General features: G+C 34.9%; 1 protein-coding gene across 2 annotated transcripts in view; it reads left to right on the top strand.

The window, feature by feature from the left end:
- The window catches only part of fj (four-jointed), a 133,488-nt gene that overhangs the window by 82,326 nt on the left and 28,662 nt on the right, over positions 1-22,500 (top strand). Inside the window, exon 2 of one of the 2 annotated variants that reach the window (XM_067090711.1) lies at positions 4,702-4,773. The exons of the other annotated variant lie outside the window; for it this stretch is intronic. The gene's annotated coding sequence lies outside the window, so the exon portion shown is untranslated. The remainder of the gene's footprint in view (positions 1-4,701; positions 4,774-22,500) is intronic. 2 annotated transcript variants of the gene reach the window in all.

The following is a 22,500-nucleotide window of genomic DNA, read 5'->3' as shown; positions in this document are numbered from 1 at the left end:
GAGAGAGAGAGAGAGAGACTCAAATATATTCCGTGTTAATGTTTACTTTTTTATTTGCATTAATTTTTTTAATCAGACATTTTTCTTTCCATGGAGAACGTTCTGCGTTTTCATTCGATGATCTTCGATTCTTCGTGTTATTCTAAATCTTGCCGTATTCCTTTTCTAATTCTCCCTAGTTCATCTTTCGCCCGTTCACCTCACCGTGTTTAGCTACATCATCAACATACATTCTCTCTCTCTCTCTCTCTCTCTCTCTACTGACATGCAGAACACAAAGAGCTATAAATCATTGGGGGAGTCGGATGCTTCTCATTAAGACTTCAGCATCACACGGGGGAGGTTCATCTACTCTCCATCACACACCTACGGACGCTCTCTACAAAACGGCTTTAATTGGAGCTATTTCCAGGGATTAAACGGCTCTTATTTACTGGAGAAACGAGCGAACCGGATGCTCAGAACCGCTTCGAAACGACCGCATCTCGGATGGGATGTGTCTACACCCTTTAACTTACAGCTGGAACCGAATTGAAACCATTTAACAATGATAAACAGTAATGACCCAGTAATGACCGCAAGGCTGCCGCGTCGGGATTATTAAGCAAGTTTTTTCTTCTCTCGTTCCAATTAACTGAAACACATGCTAATGCACAATTACATTCCTTTGTTGTTTATTAAATTTTTCGGTCATTAATTTCTCAATTAAGGGAATTTCTCCAAAAGATCTTCTAACACGCTAATGTACCTTTTTAAAATTCTTGGGTCTGCCTACATACACGGATCGCAAGAGGTTGCTAACAAAAACACAATGACAAAGAGTGATGTGAAATCAGTCTTGAAGCCATTAGGCAGAGAATCACCATTGGTAAATTACAGGAAACATAAACAAAGTAACCAGTCTTATATTAAGGGACAAGTAGAAATTAAATAACCAATCAAAGATTCTGGGCAAGAAGAAATAAAATAATCGGTCTGAAGTTTAGAAAAAAAAAAAAAGACCAATTCCGAATTTAGCCTTAAATAAGAAAAATGACTGGGTACGATTTCGGAAAATCAAAAATGACCTCTTACTGAATAAGATCATCCACAAGTTACAGGATCAGAATATTATTTTCGAAGGAGAATTTTAATATTTAATCCCACCCTCTACTTTGTGAAGTAATTAACAAACACAACCCCTAGAACATTCTTTTGAAATTAGGATTGACATTTCACACTTCATTCAGAATGTATTGAAAATCCACTGCATAACAATAAAGTCTATAGTAGAAATAGTAACTTTTAGTTATGGAAGATAACCACAAGGCCCAAAATAACTTAAAAAATATTATTTCATTAAACGATTTTGTCCATGCAAGGTGTAAGGGTCAACTGTCATCAAAATTCTGTTAGTGTGGCTCATCTTCAATTCTGCATAGAATATAAAAAAAAAAATGTAAAACTAAACCGAAAAAATAAAAACGACCTCAAAAGTATCTATCAGCAGACTGAAATTCATTACACGTTAGTTTTTTAAAATGAAATTGAATCACGGTGGCAAAAAATTAACACTCGTATATTAAAAACAATTACGCAGATGCTGATAAAAAAAAAAACTCACAAGACTGGCAATTACCCGCATAAATAATACGAATAACCTTCGACCTTTAATAACCCATAACAAAAATTCACTGTAAGCAGCCAATCTTGCAATATTATGAATAGAATTCCACTAGTACCATTTTTTAAGCAACACTGAGTGTATTCGTCGATAAATTAAAAGTATTACTATGAATGTAAACCACGATTATGATAGGCCATTACAATCTGTTACGATCGTGTGAAAGGTTAATAAGGAAAAACAGTTCTAAATAATGTTAAAAAAACAAAGAATTTGCTGAAGTACAGATTAATAACGATAAAACATAATGATTACGGTGAGCGAATAACAGCTCTCGGCCTGGAAAAATAAGTGCTAAAAAAACTTAATCTTTTTTTTTTTTAATTCGTCGTTTTCCAAGTTTTTCCCCATCACGAACTAACAATAATAACGACAACGAAGCGAATAAATAAAGCATCCAAAAGGATACATTATCTTAAAGGCTGACTATGCTGATAATGTAGAAAAAAGCCTCTCTGACCTGATATAAAGAATCTAAAGGACATAACTAAACACACACTCACAAACACACACACACACACACACACACACACACATATATATATATATATATATATATATATATATATATATATATATATATATATATATATATATATATATATATATATATATATATATATATATATATATATATATATATATATAAGAAAACGGCAACCTATTATCCTTTTCTAGCCTAGGCCTGATTGATTGGTTGATTAACTGATTAATGTTCTCTGGCATCAGAACAACTAAGGTCACTGACGCCGATATCATTTAGCCCAGGCCTAGTAAACGGAAGAAAGAGGTAAACGGAAGAAAGAGGATGCCGGGGCTCAACCACGAAAGGAATCAGCAGAATTGCCTCGTAAACAAAGAAATAAATATCGAAAATTTTAACATAATAGAAAAAATAAAAGTTAGGTCCAAAATGACATTCAACATTAAAAAATTATATTCTGTTTGGGGATTTCATTGTTGCAAAAGCTTGTTAGTCTACTGTGTGATCGATCAAAATTATTTGATTCATATATACGATAAGGATCCACAAATAAAATACGTTTTTATCTAGAAAGCGGAGTAAGTGCTTTCGTACCTGCAAGAAGAGAGGCCTTAAAGAAACACATAAGAAGCATCATAAGAAACTCTGATTCTGGAAGAAAGAACAAAACTTATCAACTCTCACAGTAGCATCAAAGAGAACCTGGGATGCCGAATTATAACAAAACATATAAGAAATAAAAAAAAACTTGTAAGAAACACCCCCTTGGTTGTATAGAGAAAAATTTCTACTTATGAAAGAAAAACTTTCAAGGGAGAAATAAAAAAGAAAATTCCTCGATTCTGAAAGAAAAAACACGTCATAGCAATCCTTCGTTTTAGAAAAAAAAGAAGAAAGGTTTCACCTAATTACGAATGCACGACAGCGTGTCTCTTGCACGACGAGAAATTTCCAGCACGACAAGAAATATGTAGTGACAGTGAACAAAGTTATGATCTCGATAAAGAGGCTTCAACCAGATAGTCACTAGATTATTCGGTGAATTCGGTAATACTTCAACTATTAAGTGAGCACTTATATTTCCGTTAAGTAACGTAAGATTTTTTTCAATATCCAAGTACATATTTTTTTATTATCTGAATTCTTCTCATCACATTTCCTTAAATAACATGAGATTTTTTTTCAACAAACAAATACATATTTTTTCTATTATTTGAATTCTCTTCATCACAATGCCATTATTACCCGAAATTTCAACTGTGAAATTTCTTACCCTGGAAAATACTAAACCGGTGATTGATTTAAAAAATAAAGACATTAACAAATAAAGCAAATAATAAAACTGAAAATACCTACATTGACCTTCAAAACGTTACTTTACTGACAGCAATAATACCTTCCTTAATTCATTTCAAGAATGGTAATTAAATACACAACTAAGCACATATATAGAAAAAATAAATGCAATGGACAAAAGGAATTCGACAGCTATAAATGAGTAGACAAAAGCAATTCGACAACTACAAATGAATGGTCAAAAGTGATTCGACTGCTTCAGTTGAATAAACACAAGTAATCTGACTGCTATACATGAATGGACAAAAGTTATTCGTCAGCTGTAGCCGGAGAGATAAAAGTCCTTCGACTGTTACAGGAAATGCAACCATTCCTTGAAAAAAACAAGAATAAATCTGAAAGACGGGAGGCGAGGTCTACGTTCGGGGATGAGGATGAAAGAAAGATACTTGAGCAGTTAAAAGCTACACAGACCCTATATGTATATAAAGAACGCGTGTGACACCTGGACTCTCCCTTTTGACAAATGGAATATATAGAAAGGGGATGAGAAACGTTCAAGATCAAGATCTCAATATAAATGTAAATGCGTGTACTGGAATAACAGGTTCTGGAGGAAGTGCAAAAGTACGAACCGACGCCCATAACATTTCAAGTGGGGAACCCTCACCCGAATACAGATGGAAAAGAAAAAAAAAATGGAACGGGGACATAACTCGTAGGCAGTGAGAGAGAGAGAGAGAGAGAGAGAGAGAGAGAGAGAGAGAGAGAGAGAGAGAGAGGGGGAGGGGAACCCTTGACAGAAGAAAGGTCTTCATATAAATGGGTGAAGGTATGTCAAGGCAAAAATTTTCTGATCTGTTTACACAGGACTCAGTTTTATGAACCATAAATATATATATATATATATATATATTTATATATGATTATATATTAAATATAGGAAAGCAGGAATAATATTATATTACATTATATATATATATATATATATATCATATATATATATATATGTGTATATATATATATATATATATATATATATATATATATATATATATATATATATATATATATATATATATATATATATATATATATATATATATAGAGAGAGAGAGAGAGAGAGAGAGAGAGAGAGAGAGAGAGAGAGAAAGGTAAGAGCAAAGGTAACCGACTCCCAAATAAAGAAGAATTTCGGGTAGAGCCGAATCACTCACTACAAGCCACACTCACTCAGTAACGGATTCTTGTTTTGCAGGTGATGGTTTTTGAGAGGAAGAGAGGCACGCCGTGTGATCCTGAGCTGAATGAAGAGACAGTGGAAAAGCAGGTGAGAGATCACAGTTTTTTATTTAGTGTGAAGAAGGGGGTAAAATGGGGAAAAATCTTACACATTCTGAAAACAAAGGATAACTTTATACGTTAATTTTTCATTACGGTATAACTTTACACACTCATTTTGCAATACGAATAACCCACATATGTATCTCTGAACCAAAACAGTTTTATACATTTATATTTAAATGGAAATGACTTAACAAAATTACTTTTCAAATCAGAATAAATTTACTCATTAAATCTTTCAATAAGAACAGCTTTATACGCACAACTTTCTTGGTAAAAGTTTCGTTGTATCACCAAAATATCTTTAGAGTAAAAATAAATAGAACCATTGCAAATCAAAACTTTCTTCATTTAAATGATTAAATATTGTTAGGCCATTTTTTTCATAAATCTTTATGACAAAGAAAAATTGATGAACGCCATGGAAAAATTTCTAAAGCATGCTTGAACTGAGGGCATACTCTGTACAATATTATCACCAGGATTTTCCTTGACCACTTCAACGATTTAAAGCAGAGAATTATTTCTAGCCTTAGACCAAAGTTACTGGTTTGATGTATGTCTATTAATTACCGCCAATACTCACGTAAATCTTGATTATACAATGCTTGTAAATATAGAAAACTAACAGATTTCATGAAGGTAATACGTTTACAGATACATTTATATATAGTTATATATATATTATATATATAGATATATATACGTCATATAAATATACAGTATGTGTATTTACGTATATATGTTATATAAATAAAGATATAAGTATAATATATATAGACTTAAAATAAGGGTACTAATTTATATAATAGTTTTTATTTAGATATTAACATATGTTAATGAAATCAGAAAGGAACAATAGAAGCTTATGAAAATATAGTTGAACTTCATCGCATGAAAACGATCTTCCATTCGAAAATATGGAAACCTTCTGCCACCATGCTTAAAAACGCTGTCTGATAAGTATTGATATAATCTTCTAAAATCTACTTGCACTTTTCAGTTCATTATTATCAATTTGTTATAAGTCTCTTAGTTTCTAAAAAAATAAATAACAAAAACTTTTTCATAGATACGACTGAGTTTTACAAGCAATGGTCCCACTGAGTAAGTCGCCATAGTAGAGAAATTCAAATACAGTAAAACCGCCTTAAATCCTTAAATGCGAAAGGCTTTCGTCCACTGTCAAAGAATCAAATGTAGAAAAATGATCCGGGCCCAAACATAAAAAATGAAAGCCATTACTTCTGTAAAGTTAAGGGTAATTGATGTCCCACACATGAATGTGCATTACTTACTCAAGACACCTACCGGCATTCTCTGAATTCTATTTAGACACTGATGGCACCGATTACTGCGAGTGTAAGAGCAAGTAACAAATTCTCTCTTACAAGATGCTTTAATGGACGAATACCAACGACCCGTTTACCATTGATATTTGCATTTAGGCATTAATGTCTTATCTCTTAAATGTTTATACAATAAAATGTTCTAACAAGAGATCTAATTCGCCTCTTTTATATAATTATATATACACTATTTATCTACATATATAGTATATATATATACACACATATATACACACATTTTATATACATACTACATATCTATGTACACATTTATAAATATATGCATATACAAATATTAAACGTGTGTGTGTGCAAGTTTGAACGCTCTTGCCATGTGCACCGGACAAGCATTTATATTGAAAGAAAAAGCAATAATGGTAATATACAAAACACCAGAAAACCGTCAACGCAAGGTCACGCAGCAGACTTATGTACCTGCGAATTGTCTTCTTTGTAATTGCGGTCTAAAGCTAATCAACATAATAAGACAAACAAATTACCTACACGAGTAAACATACTAAAAACACTAAAAACAATGAACCCTCTGTTGTGAAACAATGCGCGATCGCTCAGCGGGCCGCACAAACAATAATTACCGATTGCAAAAAGTTAATTCAAACCGGAAAAATGACTGTGCTGCAACCAAGTTCATTCGGAGGGAGGTTCGTTGTTTGTCTGTTTTTCTGTCTTGCTATCCTATGCTGAACTTTTTTTTTTTTTTTTTTTTTTTTAATGTCTGATGTGGTTATTTCTTTGTCGGCCGCTAAGACACCCAAATATAATTTAAACTACCCTAACACAACTTACGACGTACAGAACTGCATGGCCGGGGGGATTCACCCCCTAGGGGCGCATCTCAATTTCTTTTCTTTGCATGTAGAAGTCGACAGAACGGATATACCAATGTCCTATCCTACAGGCAAAGCTTGAAGATCAAACGAAAGAAAAAAGTTAGGGCTTAATCACCACCCCGCCTCTTGCTCCTCCCCTACAGTGACACCCAGTCCTAATTAATTTAAGAAGGGAATAAGAGGAAGCACGATAAAAAGGAAACACATAAAAAAGAAAGTCGTCCCTTTGGTAATGCCAAAAGAAAGGTCTATAGGATACAAGCCAACAACCTAGGGTTTTTAATATAACATAAATATTTGGGTGCTTAAAAAAAAAAAAAAAACCTAAATTGTTAAAAGCTAATCTTCAGACAAAATCGCTGATTATTACTAAAAAAAAAAAAACACGATTTTACCACGATACTTGAAACAAAACACAAAAACAACAAAGTTTAATAATATAAATATTTACACCACCATATGCTGGTACCACTTGGTATTAAGTACGAAATAACAAGAAACCTTTCTGGCAACAAATCACGTTTCCAAGAGAGCCAAAATCACCAGACAAGACTTGATAAGAAGTGAAGGGCATCGTACGGAAAAAAAAAAAAAATCGACACACAGGGAGACGTGAATGGCGTGGGGAGATGGCAATGCCACCAGGTCTGTCGAGCGCCACAAACTTCCACTAGGAGCTATTTAGAAGCCCATTACCATTATTAAAGCGTTGACCCACGAGAGGTCACGACCCTCCCAAAAAGCTCTCTGCTGATAAAAGAATAACGCTGATTGACCTCTGATCTGACTTCCTTGAATTATAACAATATTTTTGTAAGTGAACGGGGCAGACATTTGCAAGACCTCTTGGGTACACTGTATAAGCTCTTGAAAAAATAGATGAACATAAAAAAAAGGCATCCGCAAAGGCGCTCTCGCTGTTTTCGCATTTCGCCCCTGTCAGTCCCAGATTGATAAAAATGCTCTGATAAATGACGTAAAGAAAAGCTTGCCCATAAAAAATATGCTAATTAAGACACATAATTTCTGAAAAGGATTCAAGTTAGAAATTAAAGTATCAATTACAGCAGAGAGCAAAACATTACGTGTACACACACCCACACACACGCATATATATATATATATATATATATATATATATATATATATATATATATATATATACATATATATATATATATATATGCATATGTATATATATTATATATGTATGTATGTGTATATATATATATGGCGTAGATATGTTGCGACGCCACCGCCCTCAACAAATAAGGTACATTCATCCATAGTGGAGCCGGGTTTGAAAATTATTGATGAACCCAGCATACGTTTACTAGGTACGTGGACTGCCTCCGGCTTAATGACCACCAGTCTACCCAGCTACAAATGAGGTCCAGCGCCTGGTGAGGTCAAGATAAAAGGGCGTGAGGTAGCAACCTCATCCCTAAGACTTATTGCGGAACTGGAAGGCTGTGCCTTCTCGGGCTTTCAACTTCAACTTAAGAGGGGACAAAGTATATGATGATGATGATTATATATAAAAAATATATATATACAGATACTGTACATACAAAATATATGTGTGTGTATATATATATATATATATATATATATATATATATATATATATATATATATAGAGAGAGAGAGAGAGAGAGAGAGAGAGAGAGAGAGAGAGAGAGAGAGAGGGTATTTTACCTTTTATTGAATTTACGAAGTTATCTATAATAAAAATATCGGCTAAACTCCACAATATTTGTAAAAACACATTTACTTTGCATATCATACGAAAACAAACGACTATTGAACCACTAAATTAATTTTGTATCGAAACCTATCATAAAAAAAAATGTATAATCATATTGTCTATGTTTTGCAATTCACTTAATCGTTTAGGCCGTCGAATTCGCAGCAGTGTAAAGCGCATAGGTGTTTATAAAGTTATAAGGCAAAATCTTCAATAAATATAAAAATTGCCCAATTTTAAACTAAATTTATAATCCTGACCTTGATATTCCCCATTGACGAAGTTAAAATTAGACACATTTTGGAAGACTAAAAAGAGCAATTCCTTTTCTCTTATCTTTAACAAATCTAGTCAGCAATACTGGTTGAACCGTAGCTTAGCAATCTGTTTCGATTATAGCCAGCCTACCACGGTACTACCTACATCTCAGATAGGTGATGATGACAGTGAGAGAAGGGTGCTGTTTTGCATACGAAGGAAGAGAGAGAGAGAGAGAGAGAGAGAGAGAGAGAGAGAGAGAGAGAGAGAGAGAGAGCATCATGTCCGGATGGGAGAGCTACCCAGTTACGCGGTCACTAACCTTATGCTACTATGATATGTGTGAGTGGATGTGGGAGCACACTCGTACTGGAGGGGTAGCAGCCTTAGCTGTCGTAGTAGTAGTAGTCGTAGTACTGACCCGGGGTGGGAGGGGAGGGGGAGATATAGAGAAAGGAGGAAGGGGTAGGAGAAGGAGTAGGTCGAGAAGAACCCTTCCTTCCCCGTGAGTAGGAGAAACCAATACCATACTCCCACTCCACTCGAGGCCTAAAGGACTAAACACGTGCAGGAGGATCGGTACTCCTTCCTAACAGCATCCTATTATCCTACTCCAGTGACTGAGAATTGCATGAAAGCTGTCACTGACAAAAGGTGGAGGATACGCTGCCAAGTCTCTGTCATATACAAGGATTATGATCGTCACCCTATTTTATCACTGGTGTGTTGTTTCTCGCATGTGTTTGCAAAATAAACAAACAGAAATGGGCACAACAAACGGAAAAAAAAGTCAATAAAGATAGGTTTGGTGTGACTATTTACAAGCACTTCTGTATATATGTGTTTATTAGATTCTCCTGTGTGTATATGTGTATATATATGTGTGTATAAATATATATACACATACACACACACACACACACACACATATATATATATATATATATATATATATATATATATATATATATAAATATATATAAATGAATATATATACGTATATATACTTTATATTCGTGTTTATTTGCACATACATCATTATATACCTAAGTCTATGTGTCTGTCTGCAATTCTGACATGTCCTCGCGTTCATTTGCATTCAAGTCCGTCTGCGTGTTTATACAAACACAAACAACAGCACAGCCATATAAACGAAGAGAAGACGAAGCCAATTTAGGCTCTTGAAGGCTCGGACCAAGAGGGCTTGTCTCTGGGGCCTCATACAGACGACCATAACCGTTGCAGCCATGAGAGAAAACAAGTTTCCTTAGGCCAGTGAATCAAGTGTATCCAACATCACCCTCAGGTTATACCCTTCACAGTGAAGGTTTCACAAACGCAGGGATGAAATATTGGTCAATTTCATACCGTGGGCTACTGGAAGATATACAATGAACATGGGCATTCTCTTTTCTCGGTATTTGCACATATTATATATATATATATACACACACACACACACCTGATGTTTAAGTTCCTACAAAGGTTTATATTTGATTCTGTAAATAAAGGATATACGTGACGCCGACTGTTTATTGCCTTGTTTCTCTCATAGGTCCACCTATTTTTATTGGCTGAACCGGCTTACTGGTGAGCATATACATACATACACACGTGTAAGTGAACATACATAATACTTTATATACGTGTGTATGTGTATAATAAAAATGTTATTTTATCCAATTATTTTTCCTATATGTAACAGCGACAGTCTACGAATAATAAACTTTACGTTCAGATTTATCGTCGTCCAGCCCGGGACCAGCTTCTCTCGTCAATGGTTCCTATATAAGTATGCAAAAGGAAAGCACCTTGATTTAAGCTTCGGGACGGTGAATAATGTAGCTACGGTTGGGATTTGCTGAACCGACCCTCTCTTTTATTATCTTTATATATGAAAACAAAAATATCTGAACGGGAAAACGACATCCATTCATACAGGGAAAATTATGTTACGTAAGTCGCCTAAACTTTAATCAGAAAAACTATTAGTAATACAGGAAGCGCGCTTACAATAGAAAAGGGCAGATAAATATAATATAATTATAAGTATTACTAAAAGTTACAACCGTAATATACACAATGAACTCTTTCTTTACTTTTTTTCTATTCTTGTAAGTGGAACAAACGGTGCCGGTGACCGTCGTAGAGATAATTATAAACCTACTTCGGCCAAACCTTCAGGACTGTGACTTTGCCAATAAACTTCGCCCGTGCGGGGGGATATGATCAGTAACAGTCAGCCTGTGGTAAATATGGGGCTATTTCCTTATTGGCTCAGTCCGCTGCTTCGCCCTTCAAGAAAGAAAGCCCATCGGGGAAGGACGTGATAAGCAGTTTGGATGGTTATTAAAAGGTCTCGCTTAATGAGTTATGTAATTCATTCGGTGAAGCTCGCCCTTACTTACAATAGCCTCCCACAAGCTCTCTCTCTCTCTCTCTCTCTCTCTCTCTCTTCTCTCTCTCTCTCTTCCCGATTATACAAACTAAATATTATATGTGTGTGTGTGTGTGTGTGTGTGTGTGTGTGTGTGTGAACGTTCACGGAGGTTTTTTTTTTCGTGGGCTCATGTAAATGTGAGGTGAACGCTTATCTGCACACGTCAACATTAGATATGCATATGTACCGTTATAGACATAGAAAATAAGGTATGGTTATGTAATATATCAGATATATATATATATATATATATATATATATATATATATATATATATATATATATATATATATATATATATACACATATATATATGTCTGTATGTATATATATATATATATATATATATATATATATATATATATATATATATATATATATATATATATATATATATATATATATATATATATATATATATATATATATATATATATATATATATATATATATATATATATATATATATACATGTTAGCATTTTTCACTGGGAGGATATATATATATATATATATATATATATATATATATATATATAATATATATATCTACATATACATGTTAGCATTTTTCACTGGGAGGGAATGCGTCCATAATATAAAGTTTCTATAAGCATTTGATACACACACTGAGGTCGCAAAGCTTAAAGCCCTCTACTTCCATGCTTATCTAAAAGGAAACGAAGGCCTCCACCACTCCTAGCGAAAATTTCCCGTCCCCTGGAAGAGAGAGAGAGAGAGAGAGAGAGAGAGAGAGAGAGAGGAACTAGTAACCTCTTATTCACAAGTCACAAATTTAACAAGTTTTTTCCATGAGGAAGGCGAACTCAATAATTATACAAAAGCGCTTCTAGGTAAGGTATTTTTTACTAGAATGAGGCTACAAGTCTACACAACTGCTACTATATGCTTGATTTTACAAGAGTAATGATGTCAGCTGTACATTCGATCATATATTAGAATGTGTGTATGCCAGGTAAAAATGTACTTTGTACAGAAGACTGTATCATAAACCGTAAAACTCAAAAAATCACTGTTGATATATTCCTTAACAGGTTCTCACTATCCTTCTGCATACAGCCTTCCTAATCTCAGATTTATTTTAAAACATATTGTGAAACAATTTTTCTATAAAGGAGATTTTCACCAATACCCCTAAGATTTCCTTCGTATTCTGTTCTATTGTGATCGTACTTCTACAGACTTTGTAATCCTCATGTTGGCACGATCAGAAAGTTCGTGATAAGAATGAGAAACGGAATTAATGAAAATTACTTTATGAAAAAGTAATAGAATTAAATATAATAAAAACTATTAGCTTTAACAAATATTTCCTTCAACGACAATTCAAATCCTGTTTTTTATTTTATTTTTTGCTTCGGCGTGCAGTAAAATGCGTCAACACTTTCTCTAACGAGATACAAAATTACAGTATTAATTTTTCAACCTAGTTTACAATAGAGCATTAACATTTCCTACAACCTGGATTATAACACAAGCACTGAAATTTCCTTCGATGCACGTAATAGTGAGGACTGACTGTTCTTACGTGAAAATTGGAACAGTGAGAGCGAAATCTTCGTCGATGAGTATTAAATAAGAGGGATGAAAGTCTTCAATGTGGATTAAAACACGAGGAGCAGTATTCCTTAACGCAAATAAAAACTCTAGCGATAAAACTACCACCACAGAGACATGCCCACCGAAAATGGATTAGAATATTTAGTTCAGTATGGTTTTCAGGGTGTATAGTAAGATGACTGTTCTTTCAAGCAGTAAAATGATGCTTAACGAAAATGAAAATTGCACACTTCAATTTTGAGGAAAATGTCCTGGAGCACAACTTATATAGGTGAGGTGAAGTCCCAAAATAAAAAAGGAAACAATCATTTTTCTCGCTCTAAACCAAGGCAGTCATACTTCATGCCAGACAATAGTGGATTCAATTCCGAACATGGCGTGAAATCACTTATCAAGAACGTGAAACATTTATGTGATATTTAACGCTCTTGATATGTTTTTCCATGATCTTTCAAGAAATAATGAAAAATATTCAATACTACTTTCAGTCAACTTCTGTTTCATGGAACTGTTATTAAACGGCATCGATATTTCGATACAGCGACTTGTTACTTTCGACAAATCTGGTATAAAGTAAACGTAATTTTGTGTGTATCAAGCGTATGAACACAAAGTGATTTCCAACAGGAAAAAACTTAGGATAATGAAAATTTTGCATTATCTTAAGGCAGTGGTTCTCAATCTTTTTTTCAGTGATGGCAGCCTAACTAATGTAATCATTACCGTGGCACCCCTTCTTCACCATCCCACCACATCGCTTGAATTTATCTTATTTAATGAATAAAATTATTATCCATACTCAAACCAAAATCAGCACACCGTACATGCAGAAATATACTGTACGCACAAAGAGCATATCAGAAGAATTAGATAAACATAATTAGAGTAGACACACTCATAATAATTATATGAAGACTTCTGCAAACATTTTTTTTTCACAAATGTCCACTGAGATGATCTAGCTAAGACAAAATTCAGGACAATCTTGCGGCACCCCTAGGCACTGTCTTTGGCACCCGAGGGTGCCACGGCACCCAGGTTGAGAATCACTGTCCTAAGGCATCACTTTTCTCTCTCGTAGTAAAATTAAAAAACGTTGTATTTCATTTGCAGCGCCTAAAGTCACATTCGTTTATCGAGTAACTACTCAGATCCTCCCTACACAAATCATTTCAAATGGAATGGTTAAATTTTCATTCATTTTCACCTTAAGAGCCAAGGTCTGGTATGATCTTGGTGATATCATAAAATAGCTGTTATAAGGGATACATAAAATACTGGTGTGATAAAATCCTTCGTATAATTTCATTCATGGAGGTCATGCTATTGTTTTGGTGTTTTTCTCCCTGCCTCCCAGCCACATTACGTGCAAGCTAAAGACCAACACTTCACGAAAAATTCTTGTAAATACTCAGTATGCTCTGGGTAACAATGTGTGTGACTTTGGTGTAGGTTCAAGTCCGAATCTGAAGCCTAACTATTTCTGCTACTTTGCTTACTGTTACTGTTCTTGTTGCGCATTCAACAAAAACAGCAGCTACCTTATTGTTTGTGAAAAACACAAATACCAATGACACTGGGTATTGGGGGTAACAATGCTAATCAAGTCTGATAGAGAACTTAAATGATATAAAGATTGTCTGAATAAGCATGCTAATTGTATTGACATAGATTTGCAAACTTTGATTCCTTTCAAATTCATAGAACAATTCCATAAAAATGTATGGCCACATTTCTCCCTCAAACGTTTCTCGGCCATGAGATCACCCAGAAACCTCAACCTTGTTTGAAAGACATTTTCATACTAACTGTCATCCAGTTCTACCCAATTAAAGTGAAATGCTATCCAAGGTCCAAAGATCAAATCGTTGTGATGACCGAGTTCTTGACGACACCCCGCTAATAAATCGTTCAGCCACTTACTGTCTGGACATAGTAAACGATTCTGAGATACACTTTGATAGTTTACCAATATCAAATGTTTCTTGGTTCAAATTACAGACAATGAACCACATATTATCGAACTTTCTGAAAAAAACCTTACCCGACTGACTTTACAAAACAAACAAATGGGCCTGCTCCACTCTTTACTAAAAAGCTCCACTTTCTTCATTTTGCCGACCAGTGTTAATCTCACCGAAGCTGTAGGTGATCTGTCAGTTAGTGATAGAATTAACATTAACATGGACTATGTTTTATGTAATTATCTGATCTAGCACTCACCGCTCTTTCAGGCGGACACAAAAACAGGAAGCTTCTATCGCTATTAACAGGGTTTTCTTCGTTCTCCTAATTAGCAGATAATTCGAAGATCATTAGTTATGTTCAAGGCTGTGTAGCTCATGTGATCATAATCTGCCTTAAAGACGTTCGTCCTTTAAATCAAACTGGAACAATGTTTTCATTAAACCGGTCGTGTTCCCAATTCAAAATGTGAAAATATTTTTATCGTCGTTGTTTGTTTTTAAACCTCTTCTACGCCGTCGCAGAGAAAACTTTAATACTCTAATTCAACGATATGAAAATAGTTCTTCACGTTGAAGTCTATTTGAACAAATTCAGTTATTTTCACCTCAGATATACTCTCTTAACTACATCTGCAATTCTGATTTACGAGTTTTTTAAAGTCCTTTCACATAAACTGCAACCTTTCAATGTTTGCATAAATCACAATAACGTCAAACACATTTAAACAATCTCTTTAGCTCTACTTTTTTCTTTTTCAGTAACAACTGAAACTTGTTCTTCATGCTTTATTAGCTTTTCTCTTATATATTATGCTCTTCAAACACTTTCCATATTACCATTCGGAACTGAACCTGGGCACTTTAATAATCAATACAGATTCATATACATTTTGTAAACTAACCTTTTAGTCTGGAGAAATAAGTAATTCTTCAACGGGTTGCTCTATCTAAAGATAAAGTCCAAAGTAAAGAGAATGTTACACGTTCATTCGTTTACGGCAATTTGGAAATTCCCTTCACTGCAAAAGCGACATCACGCTTAGGCAGTGCATTCAATGGACAACAGAGTTATGTGATTACACTATCCAATCTACATGAGTAGGGAATTTTTTTTATTTGACTTTCCAAAAATTTCTAAAAAAAAAAAAAAAAAAAAAAGTTAGATGACACATATTGTAAAGTGCCGATGAAAATCATCGCATATCCTTAAATTCAGTAAAACTCCGTTTAATTCTAACCTCCATGCCATAAGCCTTCGCAATTTATAAATACAGTATAGAAAAACCTCCAAAGAAGAGCTTTCTTCGCCACTTGCATGTCATAAGAGGTTGTAATTACAGGAAAGGTAAACGAACAACTATCATTAAAAAAGAACAACACGTCCACGAAACACCGTACTATCTAGGTGCCAACAATTAATATCAGGCAGACATAAAACAAACCGGTATGAGGTCTTCGTTCTCCCGTTCTGGCATATAAAAAATGAAATTAATCATTAAGGACATGAAGGGTGATTAAAAATGAAAGAGATACTTGTGCCTATTCACACGCAAGATATGGGTAAAAAATAAGACGACAACGCCAAGGAAATTCTAATCAACCGCAGAGAGAGAGAGAGAGAGAGAGAGAGAGAGAGAGAGAGAGAGAGAGAGAAAGAGAAACTGTGCAGTTCAAATATTCATATACATTTAATAGCTAAGTTTTGCTTATCTTATACTCACGGTGAGCTCAGGTGTGTGTGTATGAGAGAGAGAGAGAGAGAGAGAGAGAGAGAGAGAGAGAGAGAGAGAGAGAGAGAGAGGTCACTGGAACAGTTAACACTAAAGAGAAACTGAGAACACAAGAAATATTCATATTCATTTAGAATAAAAAGTCTTGAGAGAGAGAGAGAGAGAGAGAGAGAGAGAGAGAGAGAGAGAGAGAGAGAGAGGCCCCGACCCGTCAAATGGGATATCATAGCTCTTAAAAGTTGCGGAATAGTATCGGTTTACGAAACGAACACGCGGAATATCGGTGGAGTCGGGTCGTCTTACAGTACCGGACTTGACCGGACTATTATTGTATTTAAAATACGTGATCTCGCTCTGGGCTTAAAAAAATATCCTTTCCCGTATTTCCATTTGCTTCTTGGTTTGTTTTAGTTGCTGCTGTGTTTATCTTGTTTTTTATAACTATCGTTTCCCAACGGATTCCTTGATGTTTTACACTTTTCGCATTTCGAAATGTGTTCATCTTTTTCACGCGCTTATTGAATCGCTGTCAGTATTGCAGCTTTCGTTATCGTTCGTGACGATATTAACACCATTTGAGGATGCATTTATCCTTGCGATGTATGCTTGGTTTATGGGGTTAGCGTCACATAATCAAAGGACATCAGAAAATTATTGGTTTAAAAATACATTTATCGTACGTATTAATACTATTACTACTTCAAAACTCTATTATTACAGTTAGAAATAGCAGTAACACATTACGATACAGCAGTCCCTACTTAGTTTGTTCACTTTATCAGTCAAGTGTCACATCATGTTAACCACACACAAAGCAAATATCCCCTTTCACTGGATACATCATGAAGAACGTTAAAGGTTGCATTACTACTACTACTAAGCACATTTCCTAAAAGGAACAAAATTTTACACGGGCCTAATCTTTCCTAAACTGTCAGTGCAATGTAATCATTATGATCAATGTTACTCGGTTTACTTGCAACTCTAAATTAATGCTCATAGACTAATGAAGCGGTTGCTTATTGATCCGTATAAAGGCTGTTCACATTATACCATCACGTCACGTCATCGTCCCATCAGCCGTGCCTTGTATTCACACTATCCCTCATGACCCCGTTCAATTCATGCCCAACCTCCCAGTAGTCAAGGCGCCTCAAAGTTTTAGCGTTGGAAACTTACATAAGCACCGTCACGTCACGTCACGTCAAAATATTCTTTATAAGAAAACGTGTCGTGAAGTGACGGTGGATGCCGTGTGCTGGTGACGTGATGGTGTGAACAAGTCCATTTGATTAGAGGTAAGAAATACTCACGTACTTTGACGTGACGTAGTTCCTCATTGGACGGGTTGGTATCGTTCTCGGCTAGCACTCTGTTGGGCCAGCGTTCGATTCTCCGACCGGCCAATGAAGAATTAGAGAAATTTATTTCTGGTGATAGAAAATAATTTCTCTTTATAATGTGGTTCGGATTCCACAATAAGCTGTAGGACCCGTTGCTAGGTAACCAACTGGTTCTTAGTCACGGAAAATAAATGTAATCCTTCGGGCCAGCCCTAGGAGAGCTGTTAACCAGCTCAGTGGTCTGGTTAAACTAGGGTATCCTTTGACATGACGTGATATGTCGGTGACTTGATGTTATAATGTGAATCAGCCTTAATTCACTAGCCTTATTATATCGAATATAATACAAGAGTTGATGAGATGTCGACCGGCTGACCTACTTACAGCACTTGACTGTTGGCTAAGTTTGCTTATTTTTATATCAGTTGTCCATTCAGAAGGGTAAAAATTCTCTATCGAACTCTTAATGACCAACGTTAACAAAGATTACAAGAATAGTCTATGAGCAGCGTTCTAGTATAGTCCAGTTCCTCATTGGACGGGTCAATATCGTACTCGACTAGCACTCTGCTGGGCCAGCGTTCGACTCTCCGACCGGCCAATGAAGAATTAGAGGAATTTATTTCTGGTGATAGAAATTCATTTCTCGCTATAATGTGATTCGGATTCCACAATAAGCTGTAGGTCCCGTTGCTAGGTAACCAATTGGTTCTTAGCCACGTAAAGTAAGTCTAATCCCTCGGGCAAGCCCTAGGAGAGCTGTCAATCAGGTCAGTGGTCTGCTTAAACTAAGGTATACTTAACTCTAGTATGGTCCCGGCTACAGCAATTAATCTCTGGTCAACATGTTTGAAAAATCATGAAAATTTGTATACGTCTTTGTTAAGGATTAAGCACATTCGAACAACCTCATTACTGATATACGACTACCCTGCTTATCAATAATTTCATTTGGCCATAAGAAAACAACTGCACAACTGGTTATATAAAAGTGACACATCTAAAGATTATGAGAGCGCAGAAAAGATAAGAAATTCCACATCTAAAGAGGCTGAATTAAACACAATGCTCAAAATTACTATGGCGTTCTCTTAATACCAATTACACAGCACGTTCAGCCAAATTCAAAATTATTCCACCGACACTAACAGGTCACTAATTTCACTGGAAAGACTGCGAGTGAGTGCCGGCGGACTTTTGGAAAGGAGTTTTTATTGCAGGTAAAAGAACAAGAAAGAAATATTCTTCACGAGTATCCTCTTCAAATAGGAAAACTAACTTCTAAATGCCTATAGTGGTCACAAGAAAATCGAGTGGGTCTATCCCGCTTTTTTTTTTTTCTTCTCCTCCCTCCCTTTGAACGAGTGTCCCTTCTCACAGGTATGTTAGCTACATCTATTCTATCCTGGCACAGTTTAAGCGGTTCTTGTTTAAATATCACATTCCTGCTTCTGACAAGAAAATAAGAAAGACTGCGTGAACTTTTTTTTTTACGAGATAATCCAATCAAAACTGAATAAAAATGACATACTAATGGAGAAGCTGTTCGTGAGATACAAAAGCTAAAAACATTGGTTTGTGGAGTCTATAATTCCTACATCACTTTGGCGTACTTCTCAATATTTTTCAAACTACACTACATTCTATTACTACAACTTAATGATGAATGAATCTCAAGATGTTTAACTTCATTACCATTAGACTAGAGCATGCAACGAAAGAGAACTTATAAATATAAGAATGAGTTGCACTTCCTACCCTAGAGCTCCACAAAGATCGCATCTCTGTGTAAGCCTCAGCTATATACGCACTAACACACCTGCGTGATCATCTAACCGCGACTTAACCATAATTACACATTCTTCTCAAGGGCTCTAACTAATATTACATTTCTTAGCTCCTAGACAGAATATCCATACGATGCATGTAAAATAAACTTCTGTAAGTTGATCCTCACCACATTACTTCACATGTGGATTGAAAATATTTCATCTGGAGACTTCATTCTCACACAGCAAAGACTGAAAAATGTCCACAGCGCATCTGAAGCTTTCTTCTGTAATTCGATGGGGAGGGTCTTAAGTCAATGTGTACCTTGAAGTATATTATATTACTTATCACTATGAAATATATTTTCAAGTTTCCAAACTCTTAAAATTGGAAATTATGAGACAGACAAAGCTTTATCAAACTAGGAAGAACCGAAACAAAATGATATAGAACTATCAAACAAGAAAATATGAAAACCAACAGAGCATTACCAAAAAAAGAAATTAAAAACTGACGAAAAATTGTGAAACGAGAAGAAGTGGAAAACTACCGACTAAATGTCTAACTAGAAGAAATAAAAAAATAAAACTGTCGTTATCAAAAAAGGATATGAGAAAGGGAACTTGACGAATGAAAAATAAATGAAAAAGTGACGAAGACTTGTCAAATTAGGAAAAACTAAAAAACTGAAGAGAACTTGTCTAATCAATGAAAGCTAAAAACTAACGAAGAGCGACATCAACAGTGAAATCAAGCTTTGTCATCTTTACACAACTGAACATAAAGGGCGAAATTAAAATAACACTGGTATTAACTATGAACTACTTACAGTACATCCAGTCTGTTTCCGTTCACTGAATTGTGATGAGATTCACAATATCTTAGAATTTAGAGAATTTTATTGACAAAATATATAAAAAAAGCGAAAAATTCTACTAAGGGTAAATATCTTATCAGCGCCAGGGAATTGCCAGCCACAAATACATACGAGTTCTCTATCAGTTAGTATAAGTGGACGTTCAGTGAAGGTTTTAATTCGTTATTCTCTTAATGATAATTAAAGTGCCCCGTCGGAGCGTATACTGAGTTAACATATCCTCTGCTTGTAAACAGAGAGGCACATAAAAACTAAAGCCTCCGATTAAATTAGGGCAAATAATTGAGAAATCTGACCAGAACTGACAACAAGATTTTTAAAGTGATTTTTAGGACATGACCTTGAAATTATGCCTATTCTGTAAAACATACAAACAGAATCATATGTAAAAAGCTGATTGCTGATTACATCATCTCATGCTGTAATTCAAACCCTTTCCTCCGATTACAATATACTTCAACTCCGCTTGTGTTTGTGTGTGTGTGTGTATATATATATATATATATATATATATATATATATATATATATATATATATATATATATATATATATATATATATATATATATATATATATAGTATATATATATACATATAGTATATATATATACACACACAAACACAAATGAAAAGGCATGCATGTGTGTGTGTGTGTGTGTATATGTATGTATGTGTGTGTGTGTATGTATATATATATATATATATATATATATATATATATATATATATATATATATATATATATATATATATATATATGTGTGTGTGTGTGTGTGTGTGTGTGTGTGTGTGTGCAACTGCAATAACTACAGTGCCCTCTTATCTTGTGGTTATTACAATTACATGCGTATCTGGTAAATAGTGATATATATATATATATATATATATATATATATATATATATATACACATACACATATAAATACATACATACATACATACAATATGTATTCATGGTCACTTTTTACCCGGTACGCATGTAATTGTAATAACCACAAGATAAGAGGGCACTGTAGTTATTACAGTTGCGCACACACACACACACACACACGCGCTTACATGCCTTTTCATTTTAGAGATATTGGTTCATGAAATTGTTAGCCTTCAGGATTTCAGGAAGTATTTTGTTATAAGGTTGATTGTCCTAAGTTCCTCACCAATCTGGTGGCGACCCAGCAATATCTATGAAGTACCAGGTACATGATTCAAAAAAAAAAAAAGACATAATAGATTTTTACAGGAAAACACCCTAAATCACTTATCCCAGGGCAGGATCGAACTCGGGTCTCTGACTAGTAATGCAAGGCTATTACTGCTAGGCTATAATTTATGAGTACGTAAAATATGAGAGAGAGAGAGAGAGAGAGAGAGAGAGAGAGAGAGAGAGGTAGGTTAAACCTCTACAACTTCACCGCATACACTTTCAGAAACTACAATATTCGAGTTATGGACCTTGGAAAGGTCTATTAATCTATTTTCTCATACCTCGAACCTCGAATCTGTAAAACAGAGAATCTGCAGTTTCCAGTACTTTCGGAAATGGAAAGTCCTCTGGCAAAGCTTTCTGCTGAAATGAGGAAATAATAATTCCTACTGCAGTAAAGTACATGGTTCCATAGGCACTAACATATACACAAAATCGTAAACTCGTGTATAACAGTCATCATACATCGTGCAACAAGCGATGTTGGCGAGATGATACCCCCTCCGGTTTCTCCTCCCTCCCTTCCCCAGGGGTCCTTCCCTCTCCTTAACCTGGTGTGGATCTTAAGACTGGCCCCGATGATCCGTCGGCCTGGC

Source organism: Macrobrachium rosenbergii, chromosome 47 (genome assembly GCF_040412425.1).
Source record: "Macrobrachium rosenbergii isolate ZJJX-2024 chromosome 47, ASM4041242v1, whole genome shotgun sequence".
Classification (NCBI taxonomy): domain Eukaryota; kingdom Metazoa; phylum Arthropoda; class Malacostraca; order Decapoda; family Palaemonidae; genus Macrobrachium; species Macrobrachium rosenbergii.
Note: the sequence above shows the minus strand (reverse complement) of the source record. Positions and strands in the feature narration are given on the sequence as shown.